Source organism: Lampetra fluviatilis, chromosome 30 (assembly GCF_964198595.1).
Source record: "Lampetra fluviatilis chromosome 30, kcLamFluv1.1, whole genome shotgun sequence".
NCBI classification, from domain to species: domain Eukaryota; kingdom Metazoa; phylum Chordata; class Hyperoartia; order Petromyzontiformes; family Petromyzontidae; genus Lampetra; species Lampetra fluviatilis.
Window position 1 is genome coordinate 6,483,118 of NC_136304.1, and position 25,164 is coordinate 6,508,281.

The window sequence follows — 25,164 nt, forward strand, 5'->3', positions numbered from 1 at the left end:
GGCGAGGTGGCTCTGCGGGGATTGCGACCACACTCAGCGTTCGTCATGCTCCCGTGCCGGCTTCGTTGAGGTGCTCGCCAACAGCCAACGCGGTCGTCGTGCGAGAGGCGACGCACGGATCAACGCGGTGTCCTCTCTGTTCTTGAATAAACGAAACGTCAGTTGAACACGTGGCAGTACAGCGCTTTCGCGACCAATATTATCCATAATAGAGGGGGGGGGGTTGTTTTGGGTTAGATCGCGTAAATAGAAATGCGTCGTTAGATTCGCCAACACCCGACACGGCCAATTAGTAAGGTTTGTCACGTAAACAAAACATTGTCAATTCGTTACCAGTGCAGCACACCGATGTGTTAGAGAGTACATCCACAACATTTACAATCTGGCGGAAGCTGTCTGTCGCCTGATGAAGCTAGCTGTAATTGCTGGGGAAACTTCGTACTCATATTGTAAATGTTGTGGCTTGGCTCTCCAACACACCGGTGTGCTGTACTAGTGACGAATTGGGCATGTTTTGTTTACGTGACAAATCTTGCTAATTGGCTGTGTCGGGTGGTGGTGGGTTTAACGACACATTCATATTTACGCGATCTAACACCCCCCAAAAACCTGTAGTATGAATAATGTACTTGTTATCCAGGAGAGACGCATTTATTCGTATAAGCCTTTTCACGAGGCTCCTGCCGCTGCTATATTGACTTTGTATTTTACGAGTAAACCCACGACGTTTGCAATTCGAGTACGACGTTTCGCCAGTAATTACAGCGAGCATCATCAGACGACAGCCAAGGATTGTGGGGGAAATCCTCCTGTTTAGGTCTCAGACGAAGCGCGCGTGTGGACGCACACGGGGGCCCATCACAGCAGGAGGGCGGCATCATCAAGCGAGCGCATTTTAATAAACACGTGAGCACAAAGAGGCGTGGAAATGCGATCCGTTCCAACATCGAAGTGTATCTGTACACAAACGAAAATATCGTCGCAATATACAACACGAACTGCATATACACACACACACAAAACAAAGACAAATACAAAGATTCCCCACGGTATAGCCTTCAAAAGACTGTTGGGGCAAGTGCTAATAGTGTGTGCCTATGTAGGCCGCCACGGAACACGAGGACGGTGAGTGGCCAACCAACACCAAGCCCGACCGCCTTTGTCTCCCCAGCGCTGAGGTTCACTAAGCACCGCGCAAGCTACTCGCTCATTTGAGGCTGAGTCGACCTAGGGGGGGGGGGCGGCCCGGAAGCGGTCCAAATTATTCGCTGTCACCGTTACCGGTCGTGAGCTTGTAATCGAATTCCCCGGGTCGCCGGGTGTGCAACGCGGTTCTCGAACAACTGCGCCACCGCTCCTTCACACACACACATATATACACACACATACAGCCATACACACGTTCACCTTGACAACGTTTTTAAATCAACGCGCGGCAGTTTTAATTGGCACGAATCTTCGCCAGGCGGCGGTGCGCCTTGACGCATCTCCGTGCGCGAGTCTTCGTCGCGTGCTCTCCAGAACGCGCCTTGACAGCGGTGCCAGAGACGACCGCATCGAGAGGGGAAAAAGTGTCTCATCAACGCGCCCTTCGAGCCTCTTCCTACCCCCGGTGGAGCTGAGGATACGAGCCGCGACTGCGCGCGCGAGCTGAGTTCAGTACAACAGCACCCGGGATCGAACCGGGGAGGACGGAGGTGTAGGGGGCGGGGGGGCGTGAGTGGCCTCGCGAACTGCGCCGAAGCCTTTGACGGTTGTCGTCAGTCACGAGATGACGAGTCTCACAAGACGGCTGTCGTCGGAGAAGACGGGACATTGAAGGGGTCGTTCGGCGTCCGTGTGTGTGTACCCTGCGGGTGTCGTCCAAACAGCCCGGTGCGTTCGTCAACAACAGTCGGTGTGACCTTCAGGGGAAGAGAGACAACTGTTTGATAAGCGACGGTTCGGGCCAATGGCCCTAATTCTTCATGGCCACACACAATATAGTAGATTTCGATCTAAAGCTTTCGTGACTGCAGGGATTCATCTTCTTGGTTCTTTCGGTAAAGTCACGTAGAATGGAAATAATAAAATAATAAAAATAAAACATAATAAAATAATTCTCACGACGTTTCGGCCACAACGCAAGCAGCCGTCCTCAGGTGAAGAATAGGTCTGTCGAGAAGACAGAGTCGTGAGAATTATTTTATTATGTTTTATTTGTATTATTTTATTATTTCCATTCTACGTGACTTTACCGAAAGAACCAAGAAAATATAGTAGATGTCAGTACAGTGGAGAGGCAGAGTTGATGTTAAGGTCTGCAGTTGGAAGGACCACGTTTTATGTAACTACCCCAATCGCCGCCAACCATGTATTTGTTTTCCTTTGAAGGCCACACACGGGGTTATTGACGGACGTGTTGAGTGGTGTTGTTGTTGTTGATGTTGTTGTTGTTTGTGCCCCAATGACAACGCGGTAGTGTTGTACCATTAGTTATGGTGCCGGCAACACGGCAGCGAGATGTTAACTACCTCGCCTGGACATGAGTTCAAACCCGACCCTGACGCCTGCTGTATATTTGGAGTGTGCGTGTTCTCCCCGTGGTCGTGTGGATTTTTCTCCAGGTCCTCTGGGGGTTTCCCTCCTTATTTAGAATAAACATCACGCCTTTAAAGTATGTGGCAACTATCAATGTCCACGTGATAAGCCACTTCGTTGAGATATCAGTTGTGGCCAGATCGCTTGTGACAGGGAGCTCCATAGCTCAAGGGGCCTTATGTATTAAAATTAAAAACGGTTTCGTTTTTAGCAATTTAGTTGCTTGGACCGCAGCAAGAATTTAATTCTCACTGAGTAAGTTCCGCTGGTTTTAGACGGGAAAAGTGGCACCGTGACGAGCAGCCACATCCACAGTGGTAGGTTTACTGAACGTGGTGTGTCGGCTAAAATGAAAGCCTTGTCGCTCGCCGTCGTCTGCAGACGCGTGCGAGGATGTGCGTGGTGTTATCATCGTTGCCAGCGGCCGCGAGTCGCCACTAAGTGGCGGTGATGTGAAAGGCTCGCTGGCAGGAGGTCACGAGACAGACCCAAGTGCAATGACTGACTGAGATGACTGGCAGATGCACCACGTGTGCTCCCCAACAGCGCTACCTCGATGTGTTTTAACCGCCCGGCGCTCCGCTCGTTGTTGTGAGCGTCGTTATGAGCCACACACACACGTGTTCAATGAGTGCCCGGAGCGATTGTGCCCGTGAGTTGTGCGGTGTGGTGATGAACACGAGGTTATAATCCGTTGCGTAACCGATAGCGCTTCATGATAATGCTGACGACGATGATGAACGTGATGATGATGACGATTACGATGCTAGTTGCCGTTTACAATCTGCATTTTAAGAGCGTCTCAATGCGATCGTTTCTCAAAATGATGACGATGGCGATTCTAGTGCTGCTGCTGTTGCTGCTGATGCTGCTGCTGATGCTGATGATATTGCTGTAAATGTTGTTTCTACTGATGCTATTGCAACCGTCACTGTTGCTGCTGATGCTTCCGCTATTAATACGGCCGCCGCTGCTGCTGCTGCTGCTGGAGTCGCTGCAACTGCTGCTGCTGATGATGATGCCGTCGATTAATTCTACTGCTGCTACTGTTGCCGTTTCAGCCCCTGCTGCTGCTGTCATTGCTCGTCATGACGATTATTGATGACGCTGATGCTGCTGCTGTTCATGATGATGATGATGGTGGTGATCAATTTTATTTTTTAAAATTCCGTTCCCACGCTCGACGACGACGAGACAGGAATTGAAGCATCCCACGTCCCTCGAGGCGTCAGGGCGCTCCGTGGCAAGGGGCAGGGGGGCCGGGCTGACCCGCAGACCCGGGCCCCCCCCCCCCCTCGAAGGAGCCCCCCGGCACGAAGGAGCGGGAGGTGCGAGAACAGATGACCGGGCCGCCAGGAGCAGCCACCATTACATCAACTTGTGGTGGGGTCGGTGCCGGTACAACAGCAGCAGCAGGCGGTACGATGGTGGTGGTGGTGGTGGTGGGGGTTGTTGGTGGTGGTGGGGATTGGTGGTGGTGGTGGTGGGGGTTGGTGGTGGTGGGGGTTGGTGGTGGTGGTGGTGGGGGTTGGTGGTGGGGGTGGTGGTGGGAGTTGGTGGTGGTTGGTGGTGGTGGTGGGGGTTGGTGGTGGTGGGAGTGGGTGGTGGTGGGGGTTGGTGGTGGTGGTGGGAGTGGGTGGTGGTGGGGGTTGGTGGTGGTGGTGGGGGTTGGTGGTGGTGGGGGTTGGTGGTGGTGGGGGTTGGTGGTGGTGGTGGGGGTTGGTGGTGGTGGGGGTTGGTGGTGGTGGGGGTTGGTGGTGGTGGGTGGTGGTGGGGGTTGGTGGTGGTGGGGGTTGGTGGTGGTGGTGGTGGGGGTTGGTGGTGGTGGTGGGGGTTGGTGGTGGTTGGGGTCGGTGGTGGTGGTGGTTGTTGTTGGTGGTGGAGGTTGGCGATGTTGCTGGTCGGTAGTCGAGGTCGCTTGGGGAACCCCGCAGTGTCTTAGCCGCGGCTCTGGCTCAGAGGCTGTCGCTGTCGCTGTCGCTTTCTCTGACCGCGGCCGCCTTCGTCGCCGCGACCGCGTCCAGCAGCGTCGCCTCGGGGCCCTCGCCGCTCGCCCGCTGCTGCTGCTGCTGTTGCGGCTGCTGCTGCTGTGGCTGCTGCTGTTGCTGCTGCAGCTGCAGCGGTGGTGGCGGCGGCGGTTCTGCGGAGGACGCTGAGGACGCGCGCTTCTGCCTCCTCCACTTGGCGCGCCGGTTCTTGAACCACACCTGCCCGCCGTCAGAATGGGAATGTATTTAAAAAAAAATAATAACAACAATAATGATCTTCTTGGTTCTTTCGATAAAGTCACGTAGAAGGAAAATAATAAAATAATAAAAATAAAAGTAATAAAATAATTCTCACACGTTTCGGCCACAACGCAAGCAGCCGTCTTCAGGTGGAGAACAGGTCTGTTCTCCACCTGGCCGAAACGTCGTGAGAATTATTTTATGATGTTTTATTTTTATTATTTTATAATTTACCTTCTACGTGACTTTACCGAAAGAACCAAGAAGATGAATCCCTGCAGTCACGAAAGCTTTAAATCGAAACAATAATGATGACAATTTACTTCAACACGACCGATATCATCCATAATAGAGGGGTGTTCTTTTTTATTTGGGTTAGATCGCGTCAATATAAATGTGTCACCTGAAGACGGCTGCTTGTGTTGCGATCGAAACGTCGTAATCTAGAATTGTTTTGCTACCTACGTGACTTTACCGAAAGAACCAAAGAGTATGGATTCCTGCAGTCACGAAAGCTTCAAATCAAGATAAATGTGTCGTTAAACCCGCCACCATATGACAGCCAATCTGTAAGGATTATCACGTTAACAGAACGTGCCAATTCGTTACGAGTACACCACACCGGTGTGTTGTAGAGCAAATCCACAACATTTACAATCAGGCGGCAGCTGACTGCCGCCTGATGATGCTCGTTGTAATTACTGGCGAAACGTCGTACTCAGATTGTAAATGTTGTGGATTTGCTCTCCAACACACCGGTGTGCTGTACTCGTAACGAATTGGCCACGTTCTGTTGACGTGACAAACCTTACTCATTGGCTGTGTCGGGTGGTGGCGGGTTTAACGACACATTCATATTCGCGCGATCTAACCCCCCAAAAAAAACCTGTAGTATGACAAAGGTACTTGTTATCCAGGAGAGACGCATTGATGCGTATGAGTCATTTACACGAGGCTCCTGCCGCTGCTATATTGGGTTAGATTTTAAGATGTTTTCAGCCAATGAACGCTGAGTTTTTCATGATTATTATTCATACTATTTAATGTGTGGAATGAAAGCGGAACATCAGTGGGGGGGAGGGGACCCATCACGCCCTGCGCGTGGGCAACATCACTCCATCCCCGTACAGATGGCAACAGAATTGTGATTGGTCCACTTGCCGTGCCGCCTTCACCTGGCGAGCCAGGGGGGGGGCATGGGACCTCAGCACGGCCACCCACGGTGACGGGAGTTTCACAGCATCTGCATGTGACCCACCAACCCCCCCGCACACTGCTGCTGACACGTGCATCCGAGCCGCTGACCCCCCCTCCCTCCTCCCCTCCTCCCCTCCGCCGTGTCCGGCCGAGATGGAAACGCATCACTCGCGCGCCGCAACTTCGCGAATCTTTTTCCCGTCGTCGTCAGCCTGTGCGTAATTGTGTGCGGTGCACCCTCCGCCACCCAGTAGGGTAACTAGCGTGGGGGCACGGGGTGCCTTGCCCCCCGCCCCCACCTCTACCCCCCCCCCCCCCCGGGTGACCAAAGCTACGAGTTTGTGCCCTCCTTAACAACCACCATACTACGGAGCGCCCCATACAGCGTTCAATGTTCGAGACCGTGAGCGTCATGCCGTGACCAGGCAAGGCGAGTCGCGATATATAACAGCCTCGGTGCGGCCGTGCGAGACAAATTAAATATTATTGTGGCCCCCAACCTGAGCTGGTAGGAACGTTGGGTTTCTCGGTCAATGGCCAGGGTCAACGGCGGCGTGGTGTATTCCGCAAATATGCCCGACTGTGAGGGCGGGCACAAGCCGGCGTGAGTAGGTTAAACGTTGAGTTTTATAAGGGCACCACGGGGTAACCAGCCCCTCCCCACCCAGCCCCACCCCTCCCACCCCCTACCCAGCCCCACCCTCCCCACCCAGCCCCTTCCCATCCTCCCCACCCTCCCCACCCAGCCCCTCCCTGCACGACGGACACAATAATCCCCTGTGGGCTGGTGTAACCAGCAGCTTCCTACCCGTATTATTGCTATTATTACATTTGCCGCTGCTCCTCCTGCTCCTCCTTCAACAAAGCGGAAAGTCGCGGAGATTTTTTTGTTGTTGTAAATCCACACGCCAATATATTCGGTGTCGCGTCGCATCGCTCGCGTCCTCAACTCGCGCCGCACCTCGACTCGCTCCTCCCGCAGGTGAACGCGCCTCGCGAGCTGCTCGCGCAGGTTCACGTCCGGGTACTGCGTCTGCTGGAAGAGCTCCTCCAGGGCGCCCAGCTGCTCGCCCGTGAAGATGGTGCGGTGGCGTCGCTTGCGCCGATGCAGTTGCCCCAGGAGGGTGAGCTCCAGGCGCGAGAGGGTCTCCACGTCCAGGTGGCACCCGGGCAGCACGGTGGAGGAGCCCACGGGGCACAGAGAACCCGCCGAGGAGAAGCCTGCGACGCAAGTTGGGCGGGAGGAAGGGGGGAGGTGGCAAGCGACGCAATTTGACGGAGTGAATAATGTGACTCGCGGTGTTTGCAGTATTTTTTTTTCGAATTTCCTAACAAACAAACAAAAAAAACTCCGCAATATCTCAAGAGCCGCAATGCACTGCGCGGTGAACGCGAGAGACGCTGGCGGTCCTTAATCAATAACGGGCCACGAAGCGGTTCCTTCAAGAGCCGCATGCGGTTTCCATAGCCGCAAGTGGACGCCCCCCTGCCCTCGTCGATATCCCGGAGCCCGTGGCTCTGGCAGCGCATCGCGCCTCGGCCAGGGCGAGACATCAGCGGCGAGCGATATCACGAGCAGGGAGCACCATGCTGACCAGCGTGGTGGAAGTGTGGTCACACAAACCCCCCCCCCCCCACCCCTGTGACCGACACGGCGGCACGAAGAAGCCTTCATCCAGCAGCGGAGCGGGTTGACTATGATGCAGTGCATGCTGCGTACCTGTCAACCCCTTATCAGTGCCCGACCTTATCACAGACCAATTCAGGCCTTATTAGTCACCCCGTGCCCCTTGTACATCTCAGCAGTCATCCTACAAAGTTCCATCGCAAGGGAGAAACACGAATACAGAAAAAAGATTGCCCGTGTTGAAACGACTGGACGCTGTATGTACCTTAAAACTCAACTTCCCGGTACAAGAATACGGGGTAATCCGTATGGGTTGATAGGTATGCTGTTGTTTATATGTTTTTTTTTATTCAAGAGGATCTTAAGGGAGTCTAAAGACTTGTGTTTTTAGGAGGGTCGTTGTAAGAATTCCAATGTTTGACGACTTTCATCTCCACTCCTTCCCGTGCCTCCCCTTAACCCTTTTGTGACCCCCCCCCACCCCCGAAGCGGTCCCTCTGTCGCTGTTACTCAGTCCTCAATACCTTCGCAGCTCGCCTCCTGCCACGCCGATCGTCTCATTGTTCTGTGGCACCATCTGTGTAAGCTTCAGGTCAAGCGCCGTGCGTGAAGGTGCTCAATGCCAAACATAAAAGTGGAACTTGAATTCGACTTAGGAAGAGTGGCAGTGGGTGGCCCTCAGTGGACTCGGCCTAGAGGAGGAGGTGGAGGAGGTGATGGGGGAGGTGATTGGGGAGGAGGAGGTGGAGGTGATGGGGGACGAGGAGGTAAAGGTGATGGGGGAGGAGATGATGAGGGAGGTGATTGGGGAGGAGGATGTGGAGGTGATGGGGGACGAGGAGGTGTTGATAATTTAACGCGCAGATCTTTGCAGCGCTCCAATATTTTTGTTTTCTCTCTGAAAGTATTTTATTATCGGAACGATATCAGGCACACACCGCAGAGGATATGACATGGGGTTTGACACCAGCACAAACAGCACATTATGGATTTACGGTGCTATTGGAAACTGGTCTATACGGCATGTTTCAATAAACTGTTTCAATAAACTGTTTCAATAAACTGTTTCAATAAACTGTTTAATTAAACTTTGCAATCCTGGTGCCTTCCGAAGCTCCGATACCCTTAGAGCAGGGGTGGGGAACCTTTTTTCTGCCAAGGGACATTTGGATATTTATAACATCATTCGCGGGCCATACAAAGTTATCAACTTAAAAATTTGCCTGATTTCGTCGGGCCTACTACGGCCCGTGGGCTGGACGTTCCCCACCCCTGCCCTAGAGGAAGAAAAGTGAGGTGGGTGAAAGGGGTGGGGAGTGCCCAAATGCCCTAATGAATGCTTTTAAGAATCAATGCCCACTGGAGGCGAGGTAGTGAAGGGCGTTATCCACGTTTGGTGGTAAGCTTCCTCCACACCCCTTAGTTTTACACTTTGAGTGCTCACAGCGCTCCGATATCAACATCGCTCGTTTCAACACTGCACGTGGAAAATGCATCACAGTGCTCCCGCTGTGAACAGAAGCGAGTCATGTACTGAACGTTTGCCAACAAAACAATAACACCGTGGTCTTAAAATAATAAAAATATATATGATAGGCGACGCTTCGGGTATTGACCCTTTTTCAAAGCACGTAAATGACCACCACAGCCACACCATCGCTCATATTTACGTGCTATTAAGAAGGATCGTTGCCCGAAACGTCGCCTGTTATATATTTGTTCTCTTAAGACCCACGGTGTTTTATGACGATTGAGTCGAGCTTGTTGCTGCCGTTCTTCATGGTACTTGTGCACCACTGCCAACGCCGCAGCAGCATCGGAACATGAATTCGGTTTTATTTTGTACTTTCACGAAAAGCACTCTCGAACAGTCTGAATGTGCACCGCACATGTACATACTCGTATATGCCTCTACATATACAGGGTGCTTCAAAAACATGTTTAACACGTCTGAGAATTTGCAACAACACCACAAGAAATGTGCCTCCGGACTCTGGAAACTACCTGGAGAAGATTCCAAGCATGGTACCCCAATGGGTTCACCCTTATCTCCAGTTGTAGCCAATGCTTTCATGGAACATTTGGAGACAGATGCCATCCAGGCATCCACTCTACGTCCGACACGTTTGTCATCTGGCCACATGGCCGACCAGCTCTGAACCAATTCCTGGCTATCAACAAAGATTCGTTCATGAAGCCATCCATATATTTTGACACAATTTCATCCGAGAAGATGGGTACAAACTGAGCAATCATTGGAAGGACGTTATCAACCAGTTTAAGTCATAATTGGCTATGATGTTCCCATCCTACCACCTTCGGATGTGAGTTGTGCTTCATGCCCATTTCAAACTTGCGTTTTCACAGGGATCACACAGCCACTTCGCATGCCGACCCCTTGGTTGCGACTCTGCGATCTCCCATTAACATGCTAATCTCCCATTAACACGCTGATCTCCCATTAACATGCTGATCTCCCATTAACATGCTAATCTCCCATTAACATGCTAATCTCCCATTAACATGCTAATCTCCCATTAACATGCTGATCTCTGAGAATAGGTTTTCCCCCTTTTATTCTGGCAACAAAACAGGTGTAAGATGTTAAAACACCAAACTGAAACATCTTAACACAGCTGTTTTGTTGCCAGAAAAAAAGGAGAAAACCTATTCTCATATTTTGGTACTGGCAAAGGAGGTCCCATGATGACGCTGATCTCTCTTTAACGTGCTCATTCTCAGCTGACAGCCATTGGCTGCTGACATTTGGGCTACGCTCGTTTCAAACTCCTCATAAACAGTTTGCCTTTAGAAGCTAAGCCCCCTTTTCCTGATGACGACTGCTGGCGTTGCGATCGAAACGTCGTAGTTTTTTTGTAATTTTTTGTTATTTTCTTTGAACTTATCTACGTGACTTTACCGAAAGACCCAATAATATGAATTCCAAGCACGTGTTGACAATGATGGCGAACAAGTTGAGGACTCTTTGACTTTTTGAAGCTATTAACATACATTTGTTATCATGCTACAGTGTATTGTTATCCGTAAATTTTCACATTAAAAACTATAATCCCATGTAAGTGTTAACATTTTTTTGAAGCACCCTGTTTCCACCTGTGGAGGAGGGGTGGCGCGATGGTTAGCGCACTGCGCTGCGAATCCATGTATCCGGCGACCAGAGTTCTAATTTTACGTCGAACATGAGTGGCGAAACGTTCCAGACGTGTTCGGACTTTGACGTTACAGGCAAATTGCGCTGACATTGTCGCTTTAAGTGGCATCGCTGCGCGGCTACACGTGGCTGCCTGTTAGTGCCGCATCTGTGGAGGCTTGGTGGAGCACCGGGCACCGATGGATTGTGAAACTCCCTTCCCGTGGAGCGTATCGAGTCGGTGCCGTTCCCACGTCGCACGCGTCGGCCTTGTGCGCGTCCTTCGGGTGTTCTCCCGCACAACCACTCATTGACCGGTAACATCTTAATATGTAGAGGGCCGCAGAGCTTGGCGTCGGATTGTCGCGTGGCTGCAGCCGCTGCTGCTGCCGCCTTCCCGTTTGTGTGCGGTTCCTTCTCTCTCTCTCTCTTCGATGGTCAGTGGTTTCTGTGCGCCGTGACACGCTGATGTTTTGTTTCGTATGAGAACCTGCGAGGTGAGTGTACACACACACACACGACACCACGCTGTGCGTTTGATGAAAGCGCCGTCTGGCTTTCTTTAGTTGTAATATAGCAGCTCGCTGTCAACCCACTGTTTTGGATGATGACCCACCAACCACGCCGCGTAGTTCATGGGGGATGTTTGATCATTCTTCACTATCGCTTGTCAATACGGATACGGGAGGAGGGCGAGGGGAGGCGAGGGAGTGGAACTTTGCGGCTCTCTGTGCGTTTGAAATGTCGAAGATTGTGCGCGCGGGTAACGCTTTGCTCTGAACGTGGAGCCACGTGGCGCATTAATACCTTCATGACGATAACGACGATGAAATGATCAAACGTGAGTTTGTTTTCATCGTGACTTTGATGATGACGATGGTGGTGACGATGATGATTACGATTATGACAATAACGACGATAAGTAAGATTGTGTTGATGACGATAATATTGCCGTGAATGATGACGATGGTAATGATGATGATTACAATAAAAATGACGACGTCAAGGACGATATTAATAACGACGTTCAAATCATAACGATCATGAAATTATTGTTCATGATAACAACAATAATAATAATAACGGCGAAGACGACGATTGAGCAAAGAGCTCCCATGTGCCTAGACGGTCACTGGGACGGCCGTGGTAAACCGCAAACAACAACAACAACGACAACAACAACGACACCAAGAGAGACGGAGACGCCGTTGACGATTGCTCACCATGTGCGCGGCGCGTGAACGCGTGAACGTCTCACGGCCGCACGCACGCGAACTGTTGGGGCAGAGTGCAGTTGGTGAGCGTCTATGAAGGCCGCAACGCCGCACGTGGGGGGGGGGGGGGGTGCGTGACCAGCACCACGTCCGGCCGCCTTTGTCTCCCCGGTGGCGACGTTTTTACGCACCGCACCGGTCACACGATTAAGGCCGAAATCGAGCTCGGAGAGTCCCGGGACACGTTCAGATATTTTGCAGCGACGCTGTCCGTGAGCCGGAGTCGAACTCGGGTGTCTGTCGGGATCGTGGCGCGCAACGCGCTAACCACTGCGCCACCACCCCCCCCCCCCCCCACCACCACCACACACACACACATGCACGCGCGTGGAAATGGAAGATGAATATTGTTTTTTATATATCCGCGTGTACTTAGCAGACTTAACACGCCGCTGATGTTATATATTTAAAACAGTGACGGTGAGACGCCTCCCCGTGGCGCGTTCTCGGCTGTAATGGTGTTGCTGTAACTCGGTTTGCAATTTTCTCAGCTCGTATTGCGTTTTTCTCGCGTTCAAATAAATACAACAAAAATAAAATATATTTATTCTCACAAATGATGCCGCGTTCGCCGGCACGCGACTGCATTGTCGAGGTTGGGCAGAGCGCGACTGCATGGGAAGCAGTGGCGTTTGCACGCGTCCGTACGTACTGACGTTACGTGTGTCTATGTGTGTGTCTAAGTGTGTGTGTGTGCGTCTATGTGTGTGTGTGTCTAAGTGTGTGTGCGTGTCTAAGTGTGTGTGTGTGCGTGTCTATGTGTATGTGCGTCTATGTTTGTGTTTATGTGTGTGTCTAAGTGTGTGTGTGTGTCTAAGTGTGTGTGTGTGCATCTATGTGTGTGTGTGTCTATGTGTGTGGGCGTGTCTATGTGTGTGTCTATGTGTGTGTCTATGTGTGTGTCTAAGTGTGTGTGTGCGTGTCTATGTGTGTGTGCGCGTCTATGTATGTGTGCATGTCCGTGTCTATGTGTGCGTGTCTATGTGTGTGTGTCTATGTGTGTGTGTCTATGTGTGTCTATGTGTGTATGTGTGTCTATGTGTATTATCTGTGTGTCGGGAGCGGTAGCGTAGTGGTTATCGCGCTCATGACCAACACCGGTGACGATTATCAGAACCCGTCCTGGGCATACCCTAGGTCGACTCAGCCTCAAGCACGAGAACTCCACCTGATGCGGCGCGTAAACGTCGTCATTGGGGAGACAAAGGCGGTCGGGCGAGGTACTGGCCACAGCGCCCGCGCGTGAGCCGTAGCTGGCATTGAGAGGTGCTCGCTGAGAGCACTTGTCCCAACGGTCTGTTAAAGGCTACACGGGGGAACTTTGTCTCTTTCTGTGTGTGCGCGCGCGTGTGGGCGCGTGTGTGTTTTTGTATTTTCACACCGACCAGGCGCGGGCATTATTGTAGCTACAGTTAGGGAGAGGGTGCTTCTCTCGGCATACTTCACCGTCATGCGGGTTGCTGATGGAGGTGGTAAAGGCGCGTCTTATAATGCGGTGTGTGTGTGTAGCGTGACAGAGCGGTGGCGCAGTAGTTAACGCGGTGCGCTCGGAACCGGTCCTGAGATCCGGCGTGGTCCTGGCCACGCCACCCAACACGTGTGCCCTGTCGGCCCCGCTAACAGCCCTTGCCCCAACACTCCATCGAAGGCTATATGGGGTATCTTTGCATTTTGCTTCGGCAGAACGCACGAACGCACACGGGGGTGGGGGTGGGGGCGGGGCGTTCCAAAATTATCCCTCGTCCAACTAATTATTCTCGTGATTTAGTTTTTGTTACAGACAAATAATACATTTTTCTAAACTTTTGAGGTTGCGAAAACGAAACGCAGCGGTTAACTTCATCATGAGGCTCAGGGACCGCGCGGCCTGAAGGAATCTTTAACTGCTACCCCCCCCCCACCCCTTAATTACGTTCCCACAAGCAGCGCTGGTCGATGGGCGTCGTCGTTTCACGAAGCTCACGGCAGCGGGAACATCGCAAAGTCTCTCGCCGGCGAGCAGTGCGCCACGCGGCGTTTCAATAACGCGGCGTTATCCCCTTAAGCAAGGCGGGTGGGGGGTTATGACATTCATGAAGAGTGCAGTGGAGAGAGCTGGAGTGGATAATAATACAATTATAATTAAAGAAGCAGTTGGAGACTGCTGCACTTGTGGGGGACGGTGGGGGGGGGGGGGGGGCTTCATAAATATTGCAATTTTTAAATTGTTTCCTGATGGAACAGTTTTGAAATTGGGCATATAAATAGTTACACTATTCGTAGCTATTCACGACCAGACAAATCCCTGTAATAACCGCAAAACATTGTCATTAAATAAACTACATTTTATTAAATGTAAACCTACATATATAATGTTGCTGATACACTGGCTGCTGATTTACAGCAATGAAGAGACAAAGACGGCTGGGTGTGGTGTTGGACACCCTCCACCCCCCCCCCTCCGTATGCCGTGCAGGACTCCAAAGGTGCTCGCGAACTGCTCTTGCCCCAACAGTCTGTTAAAGGCTATGCGGGGGATCTTTGTCTTTGCTGCTCTACACGTGGTGTCTACGGCGGCTCGCGTAACAGTGCAGTTCCCTACTCGTAGCATCTCTACGTATGTGGTGTGAGGAATTCGGGTCATTGCCCGAAACGTCGATTAGTATACATGTGTTTTAAAATTTCAGGCCGCGGTGTTGTTGACGAACGCGTTGAGTGTTGTTGTTTTTTTACTTTATTTGTGCTTTGTGCACAACTGCCAACGCCAAGCATCGCCGAATAAAATGGTCAACGAATTTAAAAGTCACTAATTAAGTCACTAATTCCGAAGTCACTCATTTAAGTCACTAATTCAGAAGTCACTCATTCAAAAAGTCACTCATTGAACTAATTCAAAAGCCACTCATTCAAGTCACTCATTCAGAAGTCACAAATGTAACTTATTCAGAAGTGAATAATTCAAGTCACTAATTAAAGTCACTAATTCAGAAGTCTCTAATTTAACTAATTCAGAAGTCACTAATTCAGAAATCACTATTTGAACTAATACAGAAGTCACTAATTCAGAGTTAAATAATTTAACTAATTCAAAGACCGCTAATTCAAGTCACTAATTCAGAAGTCACTTGTTCAAGTCACTAATTCAAAAGCCATTAACTTAACTAATTCAGAAGCCAATCATTCTAGTCACTAATTCAGACACCACTAATTTAACTAATTCAGAAGTCACTCATTGAACGAATTCAGAAATCAATATTTTAAAAGTCACTAATTCAAGTCACTAATTAAGTAATCACTAAAAATATTCCCCATTAATCCATAACGCATGCACGCCTTGCAAACACGTGCTTGCCACGTGACAATTAAACCAAGCCTCAATAATTGAGAAGACTTCGTGTTTTTGTTTTTTTACATCGTACAGATGTTTCAATGAAGCCGCGAGAGCGACCGCGCTCAATTCGAACGCCACTGCACTCGAAATCACACGCGGCTCAAACCGGGATTTGAGCCCAACGTGGTTTCTCAGCGGCTCCAGTTGCAAGTTGATGTTATTTAACGCACGGGATAACTCAGCAATGAAATCAAATACCGTAGAAGCGTGCTGGATCGATGTCTCTGACACGACCATTGTGAACCCGTCAAGCGACACAATCTCTCCCCCCCCTTATCTAACGTCACTTGACGACTATTTCACGTCAGATGCACGCGTCAAGGTGGCCGAAGCCGGGGATACGACCACCGCCGCCACCACCACCACCACCACCACCGCCGCCACCACCACCACCGCCGCCACCACCACCACCACCGCCACCACCGCCACCACCACCACCACCACCGCCACCGCCACCACCACCACCACCACACCTCATCGCCAAACGCGCTGCACCCTCCGCCAGATCCCGCAGCCGCTGCTGTGCAGGAGGCAGTTTCAGTTTTCAGTTTAATGTATCATGTATTAGGTGTAGCCCTGTGAGCCATTCGGCTCTTGAATCGGGTGCAACCGCAACAAACAAAAAACAAAAACATGAACAAGAAAACATCTTAAAGTGACTATGCGCAAACAGAAACATCCAGGACACACAGCTACCTCCGACATCATCCGCCCCGGAAGACTCTGCCACCATCCCGCCTCACAGGTCTTCTCTCTCTCCCTCCTTGGCGGCAGGGCTCGTAGTGGCCACTGCATTGCCTGCCTCGCACCCCCCCACCACCCCCACACCCCCCATCCCACACACACACGCGCGCGCACGCACGAGTCCCACCCAGCACAAGCGTATAGACCTCATCCTCATTCTGTATTTACACCACTCACCTGGCACGATCACTGCTCTGGACTTTCCCCATTGAATTCAGTTTTTTTTTGCAACGCACCAAATTCCTGACATCCGTATCAGGCGATCCTGCGCTCGAATGCTCTGTCCAGGTGCGTTTCGTGTCCGCCTCGAATCGGAAGTCAATAATAATTCAACATAATATATATTTTTAAAAACTCTGTTATGGATGATATTGGTCGCGAAAGCCTTCGTGGTAATAATTCAACATTTTGATCGAAGTGTTGCATCGTGATGATGCTGCTGCTGTTGTTGTTGCGTCAACGGTGGTTGGTGCACAAGCACAATCAACACAAACTCAACAGCGACGTTTCAGGCAATTGCCCCATTCGCCAGAAAAGTCGCCGTTCATATGATGTGGGTCGACGCGTTGTCGACGAGTGTGTTGTTGCTGCTGCTGCTGCTGCTGTTGTTTTTAGTCGTATTTTGAATAATCGACCATTGGCCGGTAATACAAAAAACTAAAAAGCACGCGGCGAGTGAAAGAGCCGCACATCACACAAGCCTGTGTGTTAAACATCAGACCCCTCCTCGCCAATGGAGCCGCGACTGATTTAAACGAGAAGCGATTTGAATCGGTAATGTGAACAATTGCTACCATTAGGACCGGCATTTATTTCGCTATCAACTGCCAACACCACGCTGTAACGGCAGCTTGGAGAAAATAGAGAAATGTTAAAATGATCTAAAAATATATATTCTTTAGGACGGGAGGGAGAGTGAATCAAGAAGGGCTGAAATAAAAAAAGGTGGCCAATTAATCAGGCAAATGTAGCAGCTTATCTTATTTAATGTGCGTGCTTAAATCGTTCACACTTGGCCCAAATTGTGTTAAATATTTTTTTTTGTAAATCGGACGCCCTGTCATCAAGGGGCGATCTCATTTTATAAAATAAAAATCATCGCCAGCCTCCTGTTGCGACCACCGGCTACACACAAAGACAAAGACCCCCCGTATAACCTGCAAAATACTGCTGGGGCATGCACCTATGAAGGCTGAAACGGCACACGAAGGGGTGGCCAAAGTAACGCTCGGCCGCTTTTGACTCCAGAGTGCTGATGTTTACACACAGCACCAGGTACCCACTTGAGGCTGAGTCGACCTAAAGGATGCCCAGACCCGGTTGAGATAATCGCCACTGATGTTGGCCGTGAGCGGGAATCGAACCCAAGTTGCCAGCTTCGTAGCGCAGCGCGCAAACCGCTACACTACCGCTCCCCATACAGGCAAAGACAAAAGATCCCCCATATATCCTTAACAGACTGTTGGGGTCAAGTGCTGTTAGCGAGCACCTATGAAGGCCGGAGCGGTACACGAGGGAGTGGGTGGCCAGCACCACGGCCGTACAGGAACACACAGAGAGCGGGAATCGAACTCGGGTCGCCGATTTCCAAGTGCATCACGCTGCCCGCTAACCACACACGCCCACAGACGCTCACGAACTCCGGACGATTTTCATGATCTCCCGTCTCACTTATTAATCACCATCATTAAGAACCGTGGTCAATCTGTTGCTGGATGAAGGCCTACGTCATGCCGCCGTCACCACCGCATCCCTCGGTCCCTACAATGCAACAATCCACCCCAGAACCGATTTCATCGCTCCGTCTCCGCGGTGCGCGTCCTCTTGGACGCGTTCCATCCCTTTGCGACCGCTATGTGAGACGAGGCTCTAAGAAAAGCTCTCGGGTGTGGACCAATCAATTTCAAGGACAATGCATACATTATCAGAGTTGTGTTTTTTGTTTGCATTCCGACCGCAGGTATTGTGGTCAATGCAAACATGACTCCTTGTAAAAAAAGTTGTCAGTTTTGTTGCCAGATAAAAGGGTAAAAAAACAATTATCTTGTTTTGCTACTGGCAAAGGAGGTTCCAATGGTGACGGCTCGGTTTTTGTTTGTTGTTGTTGTTGTGATTCTTGATCATCAGCCATCCGCGCGTACCCAGCCGCGACGCAGCTAGCGCAGGGTATCAGCAACCAAAACAACAACAAGAGCCATGCTTTTTTGTTAGAATTCGGTATTTTAAAAAGAAAGGGTCAATATTTCAAGAGCCGCAATGCAGCGTGAGTACGAGACGATGGTTCTCAATAAATGGCGTCACGAAACGGTCATTGGTGAGCCGCGTGCGGCTCCAGAACCGCAGGTTGCCGACCCCTGCCCATGGTGAACTGGACTTCCATGGTGAACTGCACTTCCATGGTGAACTGGACTTCCGTGGTAAACTTGACTTCCGTGGTGAACTGGACTTCCATGGTGAACTGCACTTCCATGGTGAACTGGACCTCCATGGTGAACTGGACTTCCATGGTGAACTGCACTTCCATGGTGAACTGGACTTCCGTGGTAAACTTGACTTCCGTGGTGAACTAGACTTCGATGGTGAACTGCACTTCCATGGTGAACTGGACCTCCATGGTGAACTGGACTTCCAAGGTGAACTGGACTTCCATGGTGAACTGGACTTCCATGGTGAACTAGACTTCCATGGTGAACTGGACTTTCATGGTAAACTGGACTTCCATGATGAATTGGAATTCCATGGTGAACTTGACTTCCATGGTGAACTGGAATTCCATGGTAAACTGGACTTCATTGGTAAACTGGACTTCCATGGCAAACTGGACTTCATTGTTAAACTGAACTTGCATGGTGAACTGGACTTCCACGGTGAACTTGACGTCCATGGTGAACTGGACTTCCATGCTCAGGGCTCGGCAACCAAGATAACAACAAGAAGAGCCGCTTGTTTTCAGGGACTGCAGTCCTTCAAGAGCCTCAGGTTTCCCACCCCCGACCCACAGCGACGTCATTCACCAGCCCGCGTCCTTCTCGAACCCACGCGGCTCCTCTTCCTGCCCCTCAATGTCATTCCAGGAGAGATTCTCCGCCGGCTTCTTTGCGCACTTTGCAGTACTCGTTCCGTCGATTTCGTTCATTGCTCCCCGTGTCTCTGAACCACGTGTCACCTCCAAACCACTCAGTCATTGTTCAACCCGCGACGCTGAATAGTGGTGGAGCGTTGGCGCAGCGGTGAGAGCGCGTCGCGATGAACCAAACACCCCGCCACCTGAGTCCGATTCTCCGCTGCGGGCAGCACCAGTGACGATTAGTCCGTGAGGCGTTAACGGAGCCACAACCTTACCCTCCACGAGCCAGCACTGGCCCATGTAGTGAAGTAACGCCCGGACGACGTGGCGATTGGGGGGAAGCCTTCGTCCAGCAGTGGAGTGACAACGGGCTGCAAGCTGATGGAGGCGTCTGACAGCTGAGAGGGAAACGGATGACGTCGTGAACCTGTCCACCCGAGTTCGATTCCCGGACGCGGCGAGGAATCCACGGCGAGCTATATTTGAACCGGTCCTGGATCTCCCCTCGGTGGGCTCGGACTTAAATTGGTATTTGGTGAGGTGTGAAAGTTGGCACTCGGAAGCGTTGGCGGTCTGGTGTGGCACTGGTCACACCATCGCTCCCCCTGCCGGGCTTAATAGGTGCTCGCTAACAATACTTTCCCCAACAATCTGTTCAGGGCATACGGGGATCTTTGTCTTTTTGAAGTTCAATTCCCGATCACGGCCAACATCGGTGCCGAATATCTTCACCTAGGTAGACTCAGCTTTAAAATGAATACCTGGTGCCGCGTGTTAAACATCATCAGTGGGGAGACAAAGGCGGCCGGGCGTTGTGTTGGCCACCCAGACCCTCGTGTGCCGTGCCTGCCTTCATATGTGTTCTGTGTCTACCCTGACGATCGTGTACGTTGTCTCTGCCCACCCGTAGCATCCGCGGGACATTGCGTTCGCACACGCGCCTTTGTCTGGCCCGGCTGTCCGTGAGCCCGCGCCCGGTGGCATTGAAGTCACGCGCACGCACGTGCACGCGTACGCACGCACGCGCACGCACGCGCACGCACGTACCGAGCGTTGAACTTCTTTCGCGCCGTACGTGACCAACAACCGTGGCTTCGCGGTCCGCCGCGACGTGGCACGCGGTCGCGCGCCGCACGCGCCGCGGTCAACCGTCACGTGGTGCCTTTGTGACGCACGCGACAGCGCGTCATCTCCGTCGCCTCAGAGACTCCCCCCCCCCCCCAGGTACTCACTTGAGGCTGAGTCGACCTAAGGGAGGCCCAGGATCGGTTCAGATAATCGTCACTGGTGTTGATCGTGAGCGGAAATCGAACCCGGGTCGCCAGCTTCGCAGCGGAGCGCACTAACCGCTACACGACCGCTCCCCATACAGCCAAAGACAAAGATTCCCCGTATAGCCTTAGCAGACTGTTGGGGGCAAGTGCTGTTAGCGAGCATCTATGAAAGTCGGAACGGTACACGAGGGGGTGGGTGGCCAGCACCAACGCCCGTACAGGAACACACAGAGACACACGCAAACAGATGCAGACAAACCCAGACAATCACATTGACGGACACACAGACGCATATACAAACAATGAGACACACGCAAGACACATACACAGTGACACACAGTGACACGCATAGATACTCCGCCTCCACCGTTGAAGGAGCGCGCAGACCACAGCGGGTTTACTGCGCAGTCCATCGTCGTTTGAGTTGCATGGCCACACTCGCTCTGCTGTGGCTCGTGTCTTGAATGTATCTCAATGTTGGTCTACGTGTATGTCGATGAGTCTCTGTGTTCTCTACGGGTTTACTGCGCCGTTCATAGGTCGAGTTGCATGGCCACACTCGCACTGCTGTGGCTCGTGTCTTGAATGTATCTCAATGTTTCCTGCGCAGAGTCGAAATGTATATTTGTGTGTCTATGTGTCTCTGCGCGTCACCACGAGTCTCTCCGTATAGCCATGAGTCTCTGTGGGTTAACGCTACTCCATTGGCCGTAGATTTTGGTTGCATCGCCCGAGTAGCGCTACTGTGGCTTGGCTTTGATGTTCCATTCACGAAGGGGATGTGTGTTGATGGTGTCCCGGATGCGGTTGCTGGTTAGACCGGTGTCTGCGAGGAGGATGTTTGAGTCAAATTCGCACACAAATGAACACAAAGACAAACAAAAAAACGACGACAGAGAGACACAATACGGAAATACACACGACCACAGATATATACACACACAGCGAGACACACAGACACAGAAACACTCATACAAATACATAAACACACACATAGACACAAAGAGACATACAATAAGAAAGCCACCCGCATATACAAACAACACAACCTCTGCAACACATGGGGATTAAGTAGTTACGTGTGTGTAAGACTAGGGGCTGCCCCACAGAGAACACTTGCTCCAACACTCTACTTAGATCACACGGGGAAATTCGCCTTTACCGTTATAGTATATGTATGTGTGCTCCTGTGTGTCAGCACACACACGAGCACACGTGTCTGCACGTGTGTGTGTGTGTATATTGTGTGTGTTAAGGGAGCGGTGGCATAGCGGTTAGCGCACTGCGCTACTAATTCGGCGACACGAGTTCGATTCCCTCTAAGGGCGAACACCAGTGACAATGATCTGAAGCAGTCCTGGGCCTCCCCTAGGTCAACTCAGCCTCAAATTAGTACCTGGTGTGATGTGTAAACATCCCCACTGGAGAGACAAAGGCGGTCGGGCGTGGTGCTGACCCCCCCTCTCCCTGTACCGTGCCGGCCTTTATAGGTGCTCGCTAACAGCACTTGCCCCAACAGCTTGTTCAGTTTATACGGGGGATCTTTGTCTTTGTGGGTCACGTAGCCCGCAATAGAGGGGGGGGGGGCTAAACGGGCGCGACACGGCCTGGAGAAGAACGACGTGGAGCTGAGTGGACTTGCCCACGACTGGTACCAGCGGTGTCAAGATCGGCCTCTGTGGAGGAGGCTCGTGCAGGACGCTACTTGGCAGTTGGAGGCAGTGGCCCTCCAACAACAACGGAGGGCAGAAGAGCGATGCTCACAACAACGAGCGGAGCGCCGGACGGATAAAATACAGCAACTTGGCAGCTGGCGCATCTGCCAGTCAGCTCAGTCAGTCGACCCGTGGCACCTGCAGGGTCTGTCCCGTGACCTCCTGCCAGCAGAGAGCCTTCGACACGTCACGTGGCCTCAAAGTGCACCTGGCCTGACACAGGCGCCGTGGTGACATCGCCGTTACTTAGTGGCGAATGTCGGGTGTTATTATTTTATGTGTGTGTGTGAACGCGTGTGTGTGTGTGTGAACGCGTGTGTGTGTTAGGAGTGGTAGTGTAGCGGTTATCGCGCCGCGCTACGAACCCGGCGACACGAGTTCAATTTCCTCTCACGGCCAGCGCCAGTCACGATTATGTGAACCGGTCTTGGGCCTCCCCTAGGTGGACTCAGCCTCCAATGACCGCCCGGTGCCCGGTGTAAACATCGCCACTGGGGAGACAAAGGCGGTCGGGCGTGGTGCTGGCCACCCACCCCCTCGTGTGCCGTTCGGGCCTTCATAGGTGCTCGTTAACAACACTTGCTCCAACCGTCTGTTAAGGTTATACGGAGGATCTTTGTCTTTGTGTGTCTAAGTGTGTTTGTGCGCGTCTCTGTATGTGTGCGTGTCTACGTGTGTCTCTGTATGTGTGCGTGTCTATGTCTTTGTCTATACGTGTGTGTGTGTGCACGGGTGTGTAGCTAGCGGTGGTGGTACCTGTCGAGATGCCGCACGTGCATTTCGAGAAGGGCAGGTGCGCGAGCGGGTTCAGGACCGGAGGGCAGCACAGCGCCGCAGGGGCAGCGACCGCCCGCCTGTAGCCCGCGGGGCAGAAGGGGGCCCCGGTCGCAGATGCGAACCCGGCGGGGAAACTCTGCGGCAGAGCGACGCTCGGCGCGGGCAGCATCTCGATGACGGCCGCCGCCGCCGCCTGCGCGCCGAGTGGATAGGACGACGACGATGATTGTGATGAGGACAATGCTGCTGCTGCTGATGATGATGATATTGAGGAGGTGCAGGAGAAGGCCGGACCTCCGGCGGGGATGATCGATCCCAGGAATCCGTAGCCAGCGAGGGCGCACCGCGAACGACGAGACAAGATGCTCTCAATGCTGAAACTCATGGTGCCGGCAGTCGCGGAAGAATCGGATTCTTCACGTGCACAAAGACAAAGATTGCCTAGTATAGCTGCTGATTTTTTTTTAAACAAACTGCTCGGTCAAGTGTTGTTTAGAAATCACCTATGAAGGCCGGCATGGCACACGATTCGCAGGTGGGTGGGTGGTCAGCACCACGCTCGGCCGCATTTGTCTGTCTCTCTCTCTTTCTTGAAGTTGTTGATGGGGTTTTTTTAACGCACCGCTCCAGGTACTCATTTAAATGCTGAGTCGACCTAGGGGAGGGCCGGGGAACGGTTCAAATATTGGCCACTGTTTTACACACACGCACGTCGCCAAATCAATAAGTACTGTACATAAATAATCTATACCTCCAGGAGTATAATACATCAATGCACCAATTATCAAGCGATGCGCTCGACAAATCGACGCGCAGACGACACGCGCGTGCGCGCGCGCAGAGACGCACGCGCGAATGCGAATACCGCTCGAGTGAAGTTCGACACTGGGGTGGTGGGTTCGGTGGGGGGGGGGGTGGCGAGGGGGGGCTAAACGAACGCAGCCCCAGTGAATCCCACTCTCTCCTCGCTCTCACCCCCTCCCTCGCTCGCTCCTCGCTCTCCCCCCTCGCTAACTCGTGCCGGGCAGCACTCGAGCGTGCCGTTTGTAAATCCTCCTGGCGAGGCGTCACCGCCCCGTGATGTCGGCGCGCCGATGGCGAACGGCGGTGCGAGCGAGCGAGCGAGCTGCTCCATTGAGTACAGACCCGAGTTCGACACCAGGTCAAGACGAATGCCCTCCCCCTCCCGCCATCGCCTCCCCCCCCTTGCCTAGCGCGTTCGGATCATCACTGCAGACCTAAGCGAAATCATACACGTATGTACGAGCGTGTGTGTGTGTGTGTGCATGTGTGTGTGTGTCGGGAATTGGTAGTGTAGCGGTTAGCGCGCTGCGCTACGAACCCGGTGACGATTATCTGAACCGGTCCTGGGCCTCCCCTAGGTCGACTCAGCCTCATATGAGCACCCGGTGCGGTGTGTAAGCATCGCCACGAGAAATACAAAGGCGGCCGTGCTTGGTGCTGGCCACCAACCCCCTCGTGTACCGTTCATCGGTGCTCAGCACTTTTCCCTTGTAGTCTGTTAAGGCTATACAGCGGTCTTTGTCATAGCTTGTGTGTATATGGTGTATGTTCTCTAATCCACGTGTTCCTCATTTGACGATAATGCGTGAGCGCACGTGGTATGTTATGTAATGGGTCAGAGTCGTTCAAACAATTGGACGGAAATGTTCAACAAGAAGTGAGGGTTATAGCCCTGAGCCCGTGGTGGAAATTCCACATTAGTTTGGCAGGTGACCGTGACATCCAAAGGACAACCGAACAGTCGACTTCCGCACAAAGTGATTGCAATTCTATCCAACCCGGAGACACGATCTCCTTCAGATGTCACTCATCGCCACCCATGATCGATCCACTGCTGGACCAAGGCTCTCCCCAAGTCGTCGCCTTCTCCCAACGATGCACATCGCGCCTACAGGTTGATATTTCATCGCTCCATTTCCTAGATCGACGTTCCAGCACCCCCCTCCTCTCCTCCCACGGAAATGCGTTCCCTCCTTTGACTGCCAATCGATTGTTAGTCTCGACCATCGGCCATCAACGGGCACGTTCTGAACGCTCAAGCTGCTGTCTCTGCGCAGTTCATGCTCCATAATCCGCGCGTTCCTCTTCCGCTCTCACAGCGCAATCAATCACAGGCACCCTCCTCCCTGCTGCTGC